Raw genomic sequence first — 14,405 nt, forward strand, 5'->3', positions numbered from 1 at the left:
TAAAGAACTCATATACTTATTGCAAAAATCTACAAGTCATCGAAAATCTCGGTACTACGCGCATGCTCCTAGGGGGATAGATTGGTAGGAAAAGACCATCGCTCATCCCCGACCGCCACTCATAAGGAGGACAATCAAATAACACCTCATGTTTCAAATTTGTTGCATAACGTTTACCATATGTGCATGCTACGGGACTTGCAAACTTTAACTCAAGCACTTCTCAAATTCACAATTACTCTACTAGCATGACTTTGATATTACTACCTCCATATCTCAAAACAATTATCAAGCATCCAACTTTTCTTAGTATTCAACACACTCAAAAGAAAGTTTCACAAATCTTGAATACCAAGCATGTTATTATTAAGCAAATTACCATGCTATTAAGACTCTCAAAATAATTTAAGTGAAGCATGAGAGATCAATAGTTTCTTTAAAACAAATCAACCACCATGCTCTAGAAGATCTAAGTGAAGCACATGGAGCAAAATTATAACGCTCAAAAGATATAAGTGAAGCACATAGAGCAAAACTACTTAGCTCAAAAGATATAAGTGAAGCACATAGAGTTTTCTATCAAATTCTAATTCATGTATGGCTCTCTCAAAAGGTGTGTGCAGCAAGGATGATTGTGGTATACTAAAAACCAAAGACACAAATAATACAAGACGCTCCAAGCAAAACACATATCATGTTGGTGAATAAAAATATAGCTCCAAGTAAATTACCGATGGAAGTGGACGAAAGAGGGGATGCCTTCCGGGGCATCCCCAAGATTTGACTTTTTGGTGTCCTTGGATTATCTTGGGGGTGCCATGGGCATCCCCAAGCTTAGGCTCTTGCCACTCCTTGTTCCATAATCCATCACAAGAATTCACCCAAAACTTGAAAACTTCACAACACAAAACTTAAAGTAGAAAACTCGTGAGCTCCGTTAGCGAAAGAAAACAAAAGACCACTTCAAGGTACTGTAATTAACTCATTCTTTATTTATATTGGTGTTAAACATAATGTATTCCAACTTCTATATGGATTATAAACTATTTTACTAACCATAGATTCATCGAAATAAGCAAACAACACACGAAAAACAGAATCTGTCAAAAACAGAACAGTCTGTAGTAATCTGTAGCTAGCCAAAGATCTGGAACCCCAAAGATTCTAAAATAAATTGGTGGACATGAGGAATTTATCTATTAATCATCTGCAAAAATAATTAACTAAATATCACTCTCCAAATAAAAATGACAGCAGTTCTCGTGAGCGCTAAAGTTTCTGTTTTTTACAGCAAGTTCAACAAGACTTTCCCCAAGTCTTCCCAACGGTTCTACTTGGCACAAACACTAATTAAACACAAAAAACACAACCAAAACAGAGGCTAGATAATTTATTTATTACTAAACAGGAGCAAAAAGCAAGGAATAAAAATAAAATTGGGTTGCCTCCCAACAAGCGCTATCGTTTAACGCCCCTAGCTAGGCATAAGAGCGAGGATAGATCTAGGTATTGCCATCTTTGGTAGTAGAAAAGGAAAGAGCAAGGTTGCTATCTATAGAATTAATATTTCTATTTTGATAAAGCACATGGCCATTAATGGTAGAAGAAAGATTAAGTATGTTACAGAAGTTTGTATCTAAGCTAGCCTTTATCTCTTTAATAGATTCGTTTTGGTAAGAAAGCAAGAGAGATGTGATTTCAGTTTTCTCATTAATGGGGTGCCCAAATATAGTTTTCATCTTCTCATAGGTATCTATGGGGTCCCCTTCAAGAAAACCCCCCTCGAAAATAGAATCTAAAATTTGTTTGAACGAAGCGGGTAGCCCAACATAAAAGCTTTTTAAGTAAACCTCAATTTGATATTGGGGTACATAGCTAGCCCGGATCCTTAATAGCCTATCCCAAGCATCTTTCAAGGATTCATCAAGTAAATAGCGAAAAATTCCAGAATCATCTTCATCAAAATTACTAAGGTTCTCATTGACAACTGCAGCAAGTTATTCTATAGCATTCCGATTCATGAGTTTAGATAAGATAACAGGATTGTCTAAAGCACTAGAACTTGGGAGAGAACCCCCAACTCTTTTTGGTTCTGACATGACGAGGGAAAAGAGGCAAACAGAGAAAGAGAGGGAGGATAGAGAGAGAGAGGGCGAATAAAACGGCAAGGGTGAAGTGGGGGAGAGGAAAACGAGAGGCAAATGGCAAATAATGTAATGCGAGAGATAGGGATTGTGATGGGTACTTGGTATGTTGAATTTTTGCGTAGACTCCCCGGCAACGGCGCCCGAAATTCTTCTTGCTACCTCTTGAGCTTGTGTTGGATTTCCCCGAAGAGGAAAGGATTATGCAACAGAGTAGCGTAAGTATTTCCCTCAGTTTTTGAGAACCAAGGTATCAATCCAGTAGGAGGCAACGCTCAAGTCCCTCGTACCTGCATAAAACGATAGCTACTCGCAACCAGCGCGATTAGGGGTTGTCAATCCCTTCATGGTCACTTACGAGAGTGAGATCTGATAGATATAATATTTTTTGTATTTTTGGTATAAAGATGCAAAGTAAAAAAGTAAAGGCAAAGTAAAAAACAAAGCAAGATTAAAGTGATGGAGATTAATATGATGAGAATAGACCCGGGGGCCATAGGTTTCACTAGTGGCTTCTCTCAAGAGCATAAGTATTCTACGGTGGGTGAACAAATTACTGTTGAGCAATTGACAGAATTGAGCATAGTTATGAGAATATCTAGGCATGATCATGTATATAGGCATCACGTCCGTGACAAGTAGACCGAAACGATTCTGCATCTACTACTATTACTCCACTCATCGACCGCTATCCAGCATGCATCTAGAGTATTAAGTTAAAAACGGAGTAACGCCTTAAGCAAGATGACATGATGTAGAGAGATAAATTCATGCGATATGAAATAAACCCCATCTTGTTATCCTCGATGGCAACGATGCAATACGTGCCTTGCTGCCACTTCTGTCACTAGGAAAGGACACTGCAAGATCGAACCCAAAGCTAAGCACTTCTCCCATGGCAAGAACTACCAATCTAGTCGGCCAAACCAAACGGATAATTCGAAGAGACTTGCAAAGATAACCAATCATACATAAAATAATTCAGAGAAGATTCAAATATTATCCATAGATAGACTTGAACATAAACCCACAATTCATCGGTCTCAACAAACACACCGCAAAAAGAAGATTACATCGAATAGATCTCCACGAGAGAGGGGGAGAACTTTGTATTGAGATTCAAAGAGAGAGAAGAAGCCATCTAGCTACTAACTATGGACCCGAAGGTTTGAGGTAAACTACTCACACTTCATCAGAGAGGCTATGATGTAGAAGCCCTCCGTGATGACGGCCCTCTTCCGGCGGAGCTCCGAAACAGGCCCCAAGATGGGATCTCATGGATACAGAAAGTTGCAGCGGTGGAATTAGGTTTTTGGCTCGTGCTCTGATCGTTTGGGGGTACGTAGGTATATATAGGAGGAAGGAGTACGTCGGTGGAGCTCCGAGGGGCCCACGAGGCAGGGGGCGCGCCCTAGGGGGGGGGCGCCCCCACCCTCGTGACCGCCTCTTTTGTTCCTTGGAGCAGGGTCCAAGTCTCCTGGATCACGTTCGGTGAGAAAATCACGTTCCCGAAGGTTTTATTCCGTTTGGACTCCGTTTGATATTCCGTTTCTTCAAAACACTGAAATAGGCAAAAAACAACAATTCTGGGCTGGGCCTCCAGTTAATAGGTTAGTCACAAAAATAATATAAAAATGGAAAATAAAGCCCAATATAGTCCAAAACAGTAGATAATATAGCATGAAGCAATCAAAAATTATAGATACATTGGAGACGTATCAGGAACGCGAGGATCGCCTACGTGATGAATACCCCGCACTGTTTCCTTCTACCTCCTAAATTTCGGGATGAGATTTCTTGTAGTGGAGGAGATTTGTAACGCCCGGGTAATTAGGCTACAGTAAAACTCTCCTAATGATGCCATGTCATCTTTGATTACTGTTGCTAAACTTTCGTTAGTTCAAACCGATTCAAAAATCAATTCAAAAAATCGCAAACAACAAAAGTTTTGAAAAGTTGAAACAAAAATGTTTGGACAGTGCCAAAAGTGGCATAGGTAATTATGGTGTAGAGGACACAATTTTACAAAATACCTAAATGCCCTAAACTAAATAAAACAGAAAAGGAAAATAAATAAAAGAAAGAAATTACAAAAAACAAAAATAAGAGAAAAACCCCCACTGGGCTCCTGCCCAGCAGGCCACAACCCTACTGGGCCAAACCACAGTCTGAGCCGGTCGAACCCCCCCACTCACTTATCCCCCCACTCCCCCGGTTAAACCTTAGCCACCACCACTCCCCCCCACTCGCGCCCCCACTCTTCCCTCCCCCGATCCAGATCGTATCAGGGCACGCACGCACGCATCGGCCTCGCCACCGAACGCCGTCGCCCCCTCCTCGCCGTTGGACATCGCCACGCCAGAGCTCCCCCACCGGCCTGCCTCCTCGACGCCGACGACGTCCCTGTCCTCCCCCACGACTCTCGCTGCCCCGTCCCTGCTCCTCGATGTGAGCACGCGCCCCCCTCTTCCTCTACCTGTCCAGACGCTCGCACGCTACCGCCGCGCACGTCGTGGCCGCCTCTGCGCGCCCGCGCCGCATCGGCACCCCTCCACGCCGCGGCCCCTTGCTCCTGGTCTCGACAACCGTCGCGCCTCGCCCCGCCTCGCACCGCCCTGCGCCCGACGACCGCGCCCGCCCGCACGCACCGCTCGCCGTCCTCACCCGCAGCCCCGCCCCCGCGCTGACCACGTCGACGATCGCTCCACCGCGCCCCTCCTCTCTCTCCCTCGCCCGCGGCGGCGCTGGCCTCGCCGTGCGCCGCATGTGCCCTGCCTCGCCCCTCTCTGCTGCGGCCACAGCCACGGCCCCGCTCGCCCACGTCCCGCACGTGCCCGCACAGCCCCACGCGCTCGCCCACGCGCTCCGGCCACCGCTGCTCTCCCTCCGCCCCTGCTGCCGCGCCCGCTCGCCTCTGCCACCTCGCGCGAGGCCGCAGCGCGCCTGCTGCTGCCTCCAGCGCCCCCTCCTGCGTCGGCTTCCTTCACCGAAGACGGCTGGCCGGTGATCCCCGCCCTGGCCGCCGGCGCCAGTGCCCCCCCCCCCGTCGCGGCTCGGTTCGCCCCTTGTTCGGGCGCTCGCCCATAACCGCTAGCGCCAGCGCCCGCTAAGAGCCCCCTTGGGGCCATAGACATGTGGGGCCCACCCAGAACGTTTCTGTTAAAAAAGGGATTTAAAAAATATAATAAAAATAAAATAAAATAATAAATAATAAAAATAATTAATTAATTAACTTAATTAATTCTAATTAAATTAACTAATTAAGATTAATTAATCTAATGACTAATTAACCTAATTAACTATTGTTAATTAACTAACAGAGTATGACAGTGGGGCCCACCCCCCTAATTAATACTAATTAGGTTAATTAATTTGTTTCATTAAAATGTGTCACTGACCGGTGGGACCCACTGGTCAGTTTGACCAGTCAACCTCTGTTGACTGCTGACGTCAGCATGACATCATGTTGATGTCATAAATCCAATTTTGAATTAATTTAAAAAAATTAATTAAATTCCAGAAATTAATAAAATCTTTAGAAAATCATATCTTTTAATCCGTAACTCGGGTTAAATTATTTTCAACATGAAAGTTGCTCGGAACGGCGAGACGAACCCGGATACGCAGCTCGTTCGTCCGCCACGCATCCCTAACCTATCGAACTCGCAACTTTCCCCCTCCAGCTCCTCTGCCCAAAAACGCGAAACACCGGGGATTCTTTCCCGATTGTTTCCCCCCTTCACCGGTATCACCTCATACCACGTTAGGGCACGCCTAGCATCACGCTTTGCTTTGTCATGCATCGTTACGCATCTGTTTGCATTGTATTCACTGTTTCTTCCCCCCTCTTCTCTCGCTAGACACCGAGACCGACGCCGCTGCTACCCAGTACGACTACGGTGTTGACGACCCCTCTCTCTTGCCAGAGCAACCAGGCAAGCCCCCCCATGATCACCAGATATCCCCTACTCTACTCTCTACTTTTGCATTAGAGTAGTGTAACATGTTACTGCTTTCCGTTATCCTATCCTGATGCATAGCCTGTCCTTGCTACTACTGTTGTTACCCTTACCTGCAATCCTAATGCTTAGTATAGGATGCTAGTTTATCATCAGTGGCCCTACATTCTTGTTCGTCTACCATGCTATACTATCGTGCCGTGATCACTCGGGAGGTGATCACGGGTATACACTATATACTTTATATATGATACATGTGATGACTAAAGTCGGGTTGGCTCGAGGAGTACCCGCGGTTGATTCACGAATTGGGGGCTGGAAGGACATACTTTCCCGACAGCCCTTTGTGTGGATCTTTGTGGTGAAGCGACAGGGCAGGTTGAGACCACCTAGGAGAGAGGTGGGCCTGGCCCTGGTCGGCGTTCATGGTTATTTCAAGATAACACGTTTAACGAGATCTTGGTATTTGATCTGAGTCTGGCCACTGGCCTATACGCACTAACCATCTACGCGGGGACAGTTATGGGCACTCGACGTCGTGGTATCAGCCGAAGCCTTCGTGACGTCAGCGACTGAGCTGCGCGCGCTGAATTGGACCGTAAGCCTGCTCTTGTATTAAGGGGGCTAGTTCTGCTTCCGGCCGTGTTCGCAACGTGCAGGTGTGCAAAGGGCGATGGGCCCAGACCCCTACGCCATAGGATTTAGACCGGCGTGCTGACCTCTCTGTTGTGCCTAGGTAGGGCTGCGACGTGTTGATCTTCCGAGGCCGGGCATGACCCAGGAAAGTGTGTCCGGACAAACGGGATCGAGCGTGTTGGGAAATGTGGTGCACCCCTGCAGGGAAGTTGATCTATTCGAATAGCTGTGTCCCTCGGTAAAAGGACGACCCGGAGTTGTACCTTGACCTTATGACAAGTAGAACTGGATACTTAATAAAACACACCCTTCCAAGTGCCAGATACAACCGGTGATCGCTCTCTCACAGGGCGACGAAGGGAGGATCATCGGTTAGGATTATGCTATGCGATGCTACTTGGTGAACTTACCATCTAATCTCTTCTCCTGCTGCAAGATGGAGGTTACCAGAAGCGTAGTCTTTGATAGGACTAGCTATCCCCTCTTATTCCGGCATTCTGCAGTTCAGTCCACATATGATACCCTTATTCCATTTGATACCAATGCATACATATGTAGTGTAGCTCCTTGCTTGCGAGTACTTTGGATGAGTACTCACGGTTGCTTTGCTCCCTCTTTTCCCCCTCTCTATACCCGATTGCTGCGACCAGACGTTGGAGCCTAGGAGCCAGACGCCACCGTCGTCGACGACTACTACTACTCGGGAGGTGCCTACTACTACGTGTAGCCCACTGACGACGACCAGGAGTAGTTTAGGAGGATCCCAGGCAGGAGGCCTACGCCTCTTTCGATCTGTATCCCAGTTTGTGCTAGCCTTCTTAAGGCAAACTTGTTTAACTTATGTCTGTACTCAGATATTGTTGCTTCCGCTGACTTGTCTATGATCGAGCTCTTGTATTCGAGCCCTCGAGGCCCCTGGCTTGTAATATGATGCTTGTATGACTTATTTTATTTGTAGAGTTGTGTTGTGATATCTTCCCGTGAGTCCCTGATCTTGATCGTACACGTTTGCATGTATGATTAGTGTACGATTGAATCGGGGGCGTCACAGAACAACTCCCTCACCATGATCACATTCAAGAACAAGATCATCACCAAGAGCAAGAACAAGAGAGTGTAATCATTGATGATGAAACTCAACAAATGCAACATGAATAAGAAGATATTCCACCACACATTAATGATCCATATGTTGAGGATGTGGATGATGGAAATGAAGTTGAACCTCGTGAAACCTTAACCTCCATCATGCCACGTGTGGCCGGTCGTGTTGATGTTGATCAAATTCTTAATGGAATTTCGAAAGGTAGAGTCACTCATAAACAATTGACAATTTTTTGTGATCACTTTTCGTTTGTCTCTAGTGTTGAGCCACTCAAGGTACAAGATGCATTGATGGACAATGATTGGCTCGTTGCTATGCAAGAAGAGTTGAACAATTTTGAATGCAACAAAGTGTGGTGATTAGTCAAGAGACCAACTAAGGAACACAATGTCATTGGAACAAAATGGATTTTCAAGAACAAGCAAGATGAGAATGGCGTAAGCATCCGCAACAAGGCAAGGTTAGTGGCACAAGGGTACTCACAAGTTGAAGGTTTGGACTTTGATGAGACTTTTGCTCCTGATGCCCGTCTTGAATCTATTCGCATCTTACTTGCCTATGATGCTTTCAATGGCTTTACGTTACATCAAATGGATGTGAAGAGTGCTTTCCTTAGCAATCCTCTACAAGAAGAAGTATATGTATCACAACCACCTGGTTTCGTTGATCCTGATCACAAAGACCATGTGTATAAACTTCACAAGGCTTTGTATGGCCTGAAACAAGCACCTCGTTCTTGGTATGATCATCTTAAGAAGTTTTTACTCGATGGTGGTTTTGTGAGAGGGGTGATCGATCCCAGTCTTTTTACTAAGAGGGAAAATGGTGATTTGATCTTATGCCAAATCTACGTAGATGACATCATTTTTGGTTCTCCTAACATTCATTTGTGCAAGAAGTTTGCGGCCTCCATGACCAAGACCTTTGAGATGTCACTCAATGCGGACTTGAAGTTCTTTCTTGGATTTCAAATTCAGCAATTTCAAGAAGGAATTTTCTCAAACAAAACACCTCAAGGACATTATAGAGAAGTTTGACATGACAAATGCAAGCTCATGTAATACACCCATGCCAACAAAAAATGTTCTCACTGAAGACAGCAACGGTATTCCTGTTGACCCATCTCTTTACCGCTATATGATTGGTTCATTGCTTTATCTTTGTGCATCTAGACCATACATCATGTTAAGTGTAGGCATATGTGCAAGATTTCAAGCTTCCCCTAGGGAAATTCATCATAAGACGGTTAAGCATATTCTTGGATACCTTGTTCACACCCCAAAGTTCGGTCTATGGTACCCCAAGGATGCCAAGTTTGATCTCATTTGGTACACGGATGTGGATTGGGCCGGAGACAAAGTGGGAAAGAAGTCTACCTCCAGTGCATTTCAATTTCTTGGATGCTCCTTGGTAAGTTGGTCCTCGAAGAAGCAAAATTGTGCCTCCCTCTCCACCGCCAAAACTGAATACATTGCAACCGCAAGTTGTGCAACTCAATTACTATGGATGAGGCAAACTTTGAAGGATTATGGTATCACCTATAGACATGTGCCTCTTCTATGTGATAATGAAAGTGCCATCAAGATTGTTGAAAATCCTATTGATCATCCTCGCACCAAGCACATCGATATTAAGTATCACTTCATGAGAGACCATGTGCAAAAGGGTGACATTGATATTGCTCATGTTGGTACACATATGCAACTTGCCGATATTTTCACCAAACCATTGGATGAAGCAAGGTTTTGTCAACTTAGGCATGAACTTGGTATCTTGGAGCTTGACAACATTATGTGAAATCTTGTATCCATGCATGCATTCACTTTATGTCTTGTCTTGATGTAGGCATGTATTTAGGGGGAGACATTCAACTCATGAGTTCTCTCACCCTATATGATGCATAAATGAACCAAACACTCTCAAAGTCACTATGTCATCACTATGTGCCATGGTACTATGATGGAGTTGTGATGATGGGCTCAAGGTTCCTATCCTTGCAGCACCATACAACAGTTACTCAAACATGGTGGCCTAGGCCACCGCAAATATTTCGAGCAGCCTACTTAGTTCATTTCGGGTCATCATTTATTTGTCATATGATATATATATAGAGAGAGTAGCACTATTCTAATCCCAGAATTAGAATAACTATTTGGATCACGACGCGTCTATATAAGGCCCGACGAGGTGTTCTCGAACTTCCAAAAACGCAAAAAGGGAAACCTGGCCGGCCCATCAGACCCCTTCGACCGGTTTCATCCCCACGCCACGAACTTCCTCCCCACCCCCACCAAGCAACCAGAGCCGCCACCGCGCCTGCATGCCCACCGGCCGCCGGAGAAACCGCCTCCTCTCCCGCGCTCCCGGGCACCGGAGCCGCCGCCTCGCTGGCACGGTTGCGGCCACGGGGTGCTCCAATCCCACCAGCGCGGTCACCGGCCACGGCCCCAGTCGCCGGATCCTGCTGCTGCAGTCAGGGCCCTCTCCACCGGCTCCTGCCGCTGCAGCTGACCTCTCCTTCGTGCTTCTTCTTCAACCGCCGCAACCAACCCCACGTCCAACCGCCGCTGCGACATTGATGGGAGGTCGGAGATATCTACTGTAGTGGTGGAGACAGGGGGTGGGGGAGGGCGGAGCACGGTTCCACGACAGAGGTCCGTCACGGTGACACGGAAGAAGGCTGGCGGCAGGATCCGTCACGGCGGAGGTCCATCATGTGTCGCTCTGTTTGTTCTTGGCGGCGGCGAGGCTCCCCTTGCCACCACACAGCCTCCTCCCAGTGAGGCCCCACCGCCGCAGCAGCCAACACGTTCACCCCTGCCACCTCCGGCCGTTCAACTACACAGCCCCGAGACGTTCGTCACCTCAGCCACCCGGTTCCCACTACTGCAGCGCCCAGACGAGGCCCATGTCCTTCCAGGCTCATACTTTTGATTTCAGTCTGTCCATCGTTATGCACCCAATTTATTCATAGAGATGGTCACTGATGCTTGCCATGTTATGCTACTGCAGGTTAGGCAAGGCAAAAATGTGCTGAAACACACTCACACAGGTATTTGGTTCTGGAAATTGGTCTGAGTTTGGCAAGACTGCTGCTTCATCTTTGCAGCCATGTAAATAATGTTGTGTTGACATTGTACTTCATTTAATTTTCTACGACCACCATGCATGTCAGTATCCATTTATCAATTGGCATTGCATTTATTTTAACTCCGCTTTTTCTTTGCAGCCATGTATGATAACTACAGAAATCCTCATCCTCCTGGGATGTAGATACCCCCACCAAACCCTCAGCCTGGTCCCTATGACAATCCATTGTATGGTGCTAGCTCTGGCCTGATTAAAACTGGGTTAGGAGTATATGGGGAGAAGTTCCCCGGCTCCAGTTCAGAATTCATGCACAGCAATGTAAGGAGCCTCCAAAGAACCTTGATCCCCCCTTGGTGTTTCAAATCACTCACATATTTGTTTCAAAACGCTCACATATCCTCTCTAAAATATTTATTGGTTGTACTCTTGCAGATCAGTAGATACTTCTCCAACCCATAGTACTACTTCCATGTGAATGATCAGTATGTCAGGAACAAGTTGAAAGTCATACTGTTTCCGTTCCTTCACAGGGTATATCATCTTTCCCAGCTGCAATGGATATGTTTTTGGTTCTTCTATCTATATATCTGGTGTACTGAAATGAAATAGTTGCAATGCCTTTTCAGGGGCACTGGACTCGGATAAGTTAGCTTGTGGGTGGCCGGCTGTCCTACAAACCTCCGATGTACGACATAAATGCGCCAGATCTGTACATCCCTTTCATGGCGTTTGGTACCTTCATTATTATTGCAGGTTTCACACTGGGCTTCATGGGAAAGTGAGTTTTTTTAAACTTCCTTCAGCCACAAAACAGCGTCACTTCAAAATCACAGTTCCTAATGCACTCGAACCCATATGCAGTTTCACTCCAGAAGCCATAAACCTTCAGTTCACAAGAGGACTGATCGGATGGGGCCTACAAATCATCGCCTAGAAGACGGCCTTGAATTTGGCATATACTGCTGCTTCGTTCAATACTCCATACTCATCAAGTAATTGTTTTTTCATTGAGAGGCTCATGAAGTAATTGTTGTTCTCACAGATCACACCTAATTGGCACCTCGGTGATCTCAGGGTCCAAGTTCAACAAGTATTTCACTTCAGGAAGATTTGGTATATATAAATTTTACACGGCTTTGTTGTGGATGGATCATTTGTCTATCAGATTTGGAATTGATACTTTGCTCATGTATATATGTGAATGAACCTTCTCTGTATCAAAAACAGTATTGTGTTGTTTATCATATGGTATGTACCTAAAAAATTCTTTTGGACCTTGGTTGATATGTACATAAGTTTTCTTAGACCAAAAGATGACCTCTCTGCCCGGCTGTTGACCTTCTTCCTTCTGCTGCACCCTCCTCCCCTTCGGGATGAAAAAACTTCATTACATAGTGGTGTAGAACCGCCAGCATCACTCGTCCTATTTTGCGTCACTCTTTCTATTTTTGAAAAAAGTTAAAATAAATATATGGGAGAAGGTCATACATGTGTACTAGGAAAAAGTTTGTGTAAAAATGTAGAAGACATTATTATCGAGGTGCTCATTTATAAAAAAACACATAGAGTGTTAAGAGCATAAAAAATCCTTTAAAAAAGATGAGGGGTCCATTTGGACAAACAACGGGTATTCTTGAAAAAAGGTTCAACAAAAAAGGAAAAAAAGAGTTAACAAAACACACAAGAGGTTCGACGAGTCAAAAAACAAGAATGGTTAACGTTCAAAACACGAAATACTTGACAACAAAATAAAAATAACATTCAAACAAATCAAAAACTTCAGTGAGATCAACAATCAGATTTCATTCGGTCTCTCACTTCAAAACACATGAAAAAGAACATGTAAAAATTACACAAGAAGTTCATCATTAAAAAAGACGAAGTTCAAACGAGAACAAAAGGAAGAAAGTATCACTAGTGAGCACGCGTTCATACCGGTCATTGCATACCCCCACATGATGAAGATGCTCGTGTGACCCTCTTTCCCAAATGGGTTTTCCCCGTTTTCAAAAATAACCTATAGATTGAAATTTAACTAACGTATAAGTTCGTTGTTTATTTCAAAAACCAAGAATTTCAATTATAAAAAAAACGAGAAGTTCAAAAAAATACAAATGTAGAAGCTCAAAAATGATAATGGAGGAAGAAGTTCAAAAAATCAACTTAAAAAAAGCATTTCAAAAATAATAATATATGAATAATTTTCCCCATTTTCAAAAAATAGAAGTTCAAATTAAAAATAATGGAGTGGTTCGATGTTTATAATATATATATATATATATATATATATATATATATATATATATATATATATATATATATATATATATATATATATATATATAGGGTCGCGCTATTCGTCACCCTGGGTGAGGAATAGTTATTCTTCACCCCCTCTATTTTACCATCAATGCATCGTAATTTTACGTTCCGTAAGTTTTGTCTTATTTCCGACGCAAAAAGGGACCGTAAGAAAATATATAATCGCCGTAAAAAATATTTTATGTTATGTAAAATTACAAACGTAAAAACATACTCTAAAATACACATAAACTGCAAATTTTCTTGTCTTATGACCTATATATTTATTTTTCTTATGTCAAATTTTACGTAGTGAATCAATAGGAATGTAACTATTTGAATTTGAAACGTAATTTAATTATGAAATGATCGTAAGATTACCTCGGGTGAAGAATAACCTATTCTGCACCTTGGATGATGAATAGTAACACTATATATATATATATATATATATATATATATATATATATATATATATATATATATATATATTACTAACCAAAAACTAAGAAGTTCAAATTTTAAAAATGGTGAAGTTCAATGCCTATAAAAAATCAGAATTTTCTCGTTAATAAAAGAAAAAACTCAGTAGTTCAAATTTTAGAACATCTTGATGGTTAGATGTGTGTTAAAACCATGTGAGTGTGTGTGCGTGTAGGTGCGTGCCAACACAAAAGTTCGGATGACGAAAAGGTAATAAAATGAAACCTAAAATTGTTCATTGCAAGAAGCCCCCCCCCCCTAAGGAACACACCATCAAAATATCCACAAAAATGGAAGGTCAAATAAAAATAAAAATGTTCAAAGACGAAATTATAAAATTGGATTTCCCAATTTCTAAAACAGATCTATAAGTTGAAATTAAATTAATGGGCCGATTCAATGTTTACTAAAAACTTAGATTCCAACTGATAATAGAAAATCAAACAAAGGTGAAGTTCAAATTAAAAATAACATAGAAGTTAAGAGTATATTAAAACCTAGGATTTACATGTTTAAATGATAACAGACTGAAGTTCACGTACTACATGGTGTGTGTTTCATATGAGAAAATAAAAATAAAAAAGCAAAGTCTAAAAAAATTTGTTGCTAGAAGTTCAAGTGCTTGACTTGAGGAAGTTCGAAAATACTTGTGAGAGAGGCTCATCATGTATTTACATATGCAAAAAC

General features: G+C 43.3%; 1 pseudogene across 1 annotated transcript; it reads left to right on the forward strand.

Moving 5' to 3' along the window:
- Positions 1 to 11,075: 11,075 nt before the first annotated feature.
- LOC125508514 (uncharacterized) lies at positions 11,076 to 12,204 on the forward strand (annotated as a pseudogene). The gene is made up of 4 exons (XR_015604328.1): positions 11,076 to 11,252; positions 11,367 to 11,465; positions 11,561 to 11,712; positions 11,796 to 12,204. The product of XR_015604328.1 is annotated as an uncharacterized LOC125508514 (transcript).
- The last annotated feature ends 2,201 nt before the right edge of the window (positions 12,205 to 14,405 follow it).

This window comes from Triticum urartu, chromosome 5A, assembly GCF_056163025.1.
Source record: "Triticum urartu cultivar PI428250 chromosome 5A, HENAU_Tu73, whole genome shotgun sequence".
Lineage (NCBI taxonomy): Eukaryota > Viridiplantae > Streptophyta > Magnoliopsida > Poales > Poaceae > Triticum > Triticum urartu.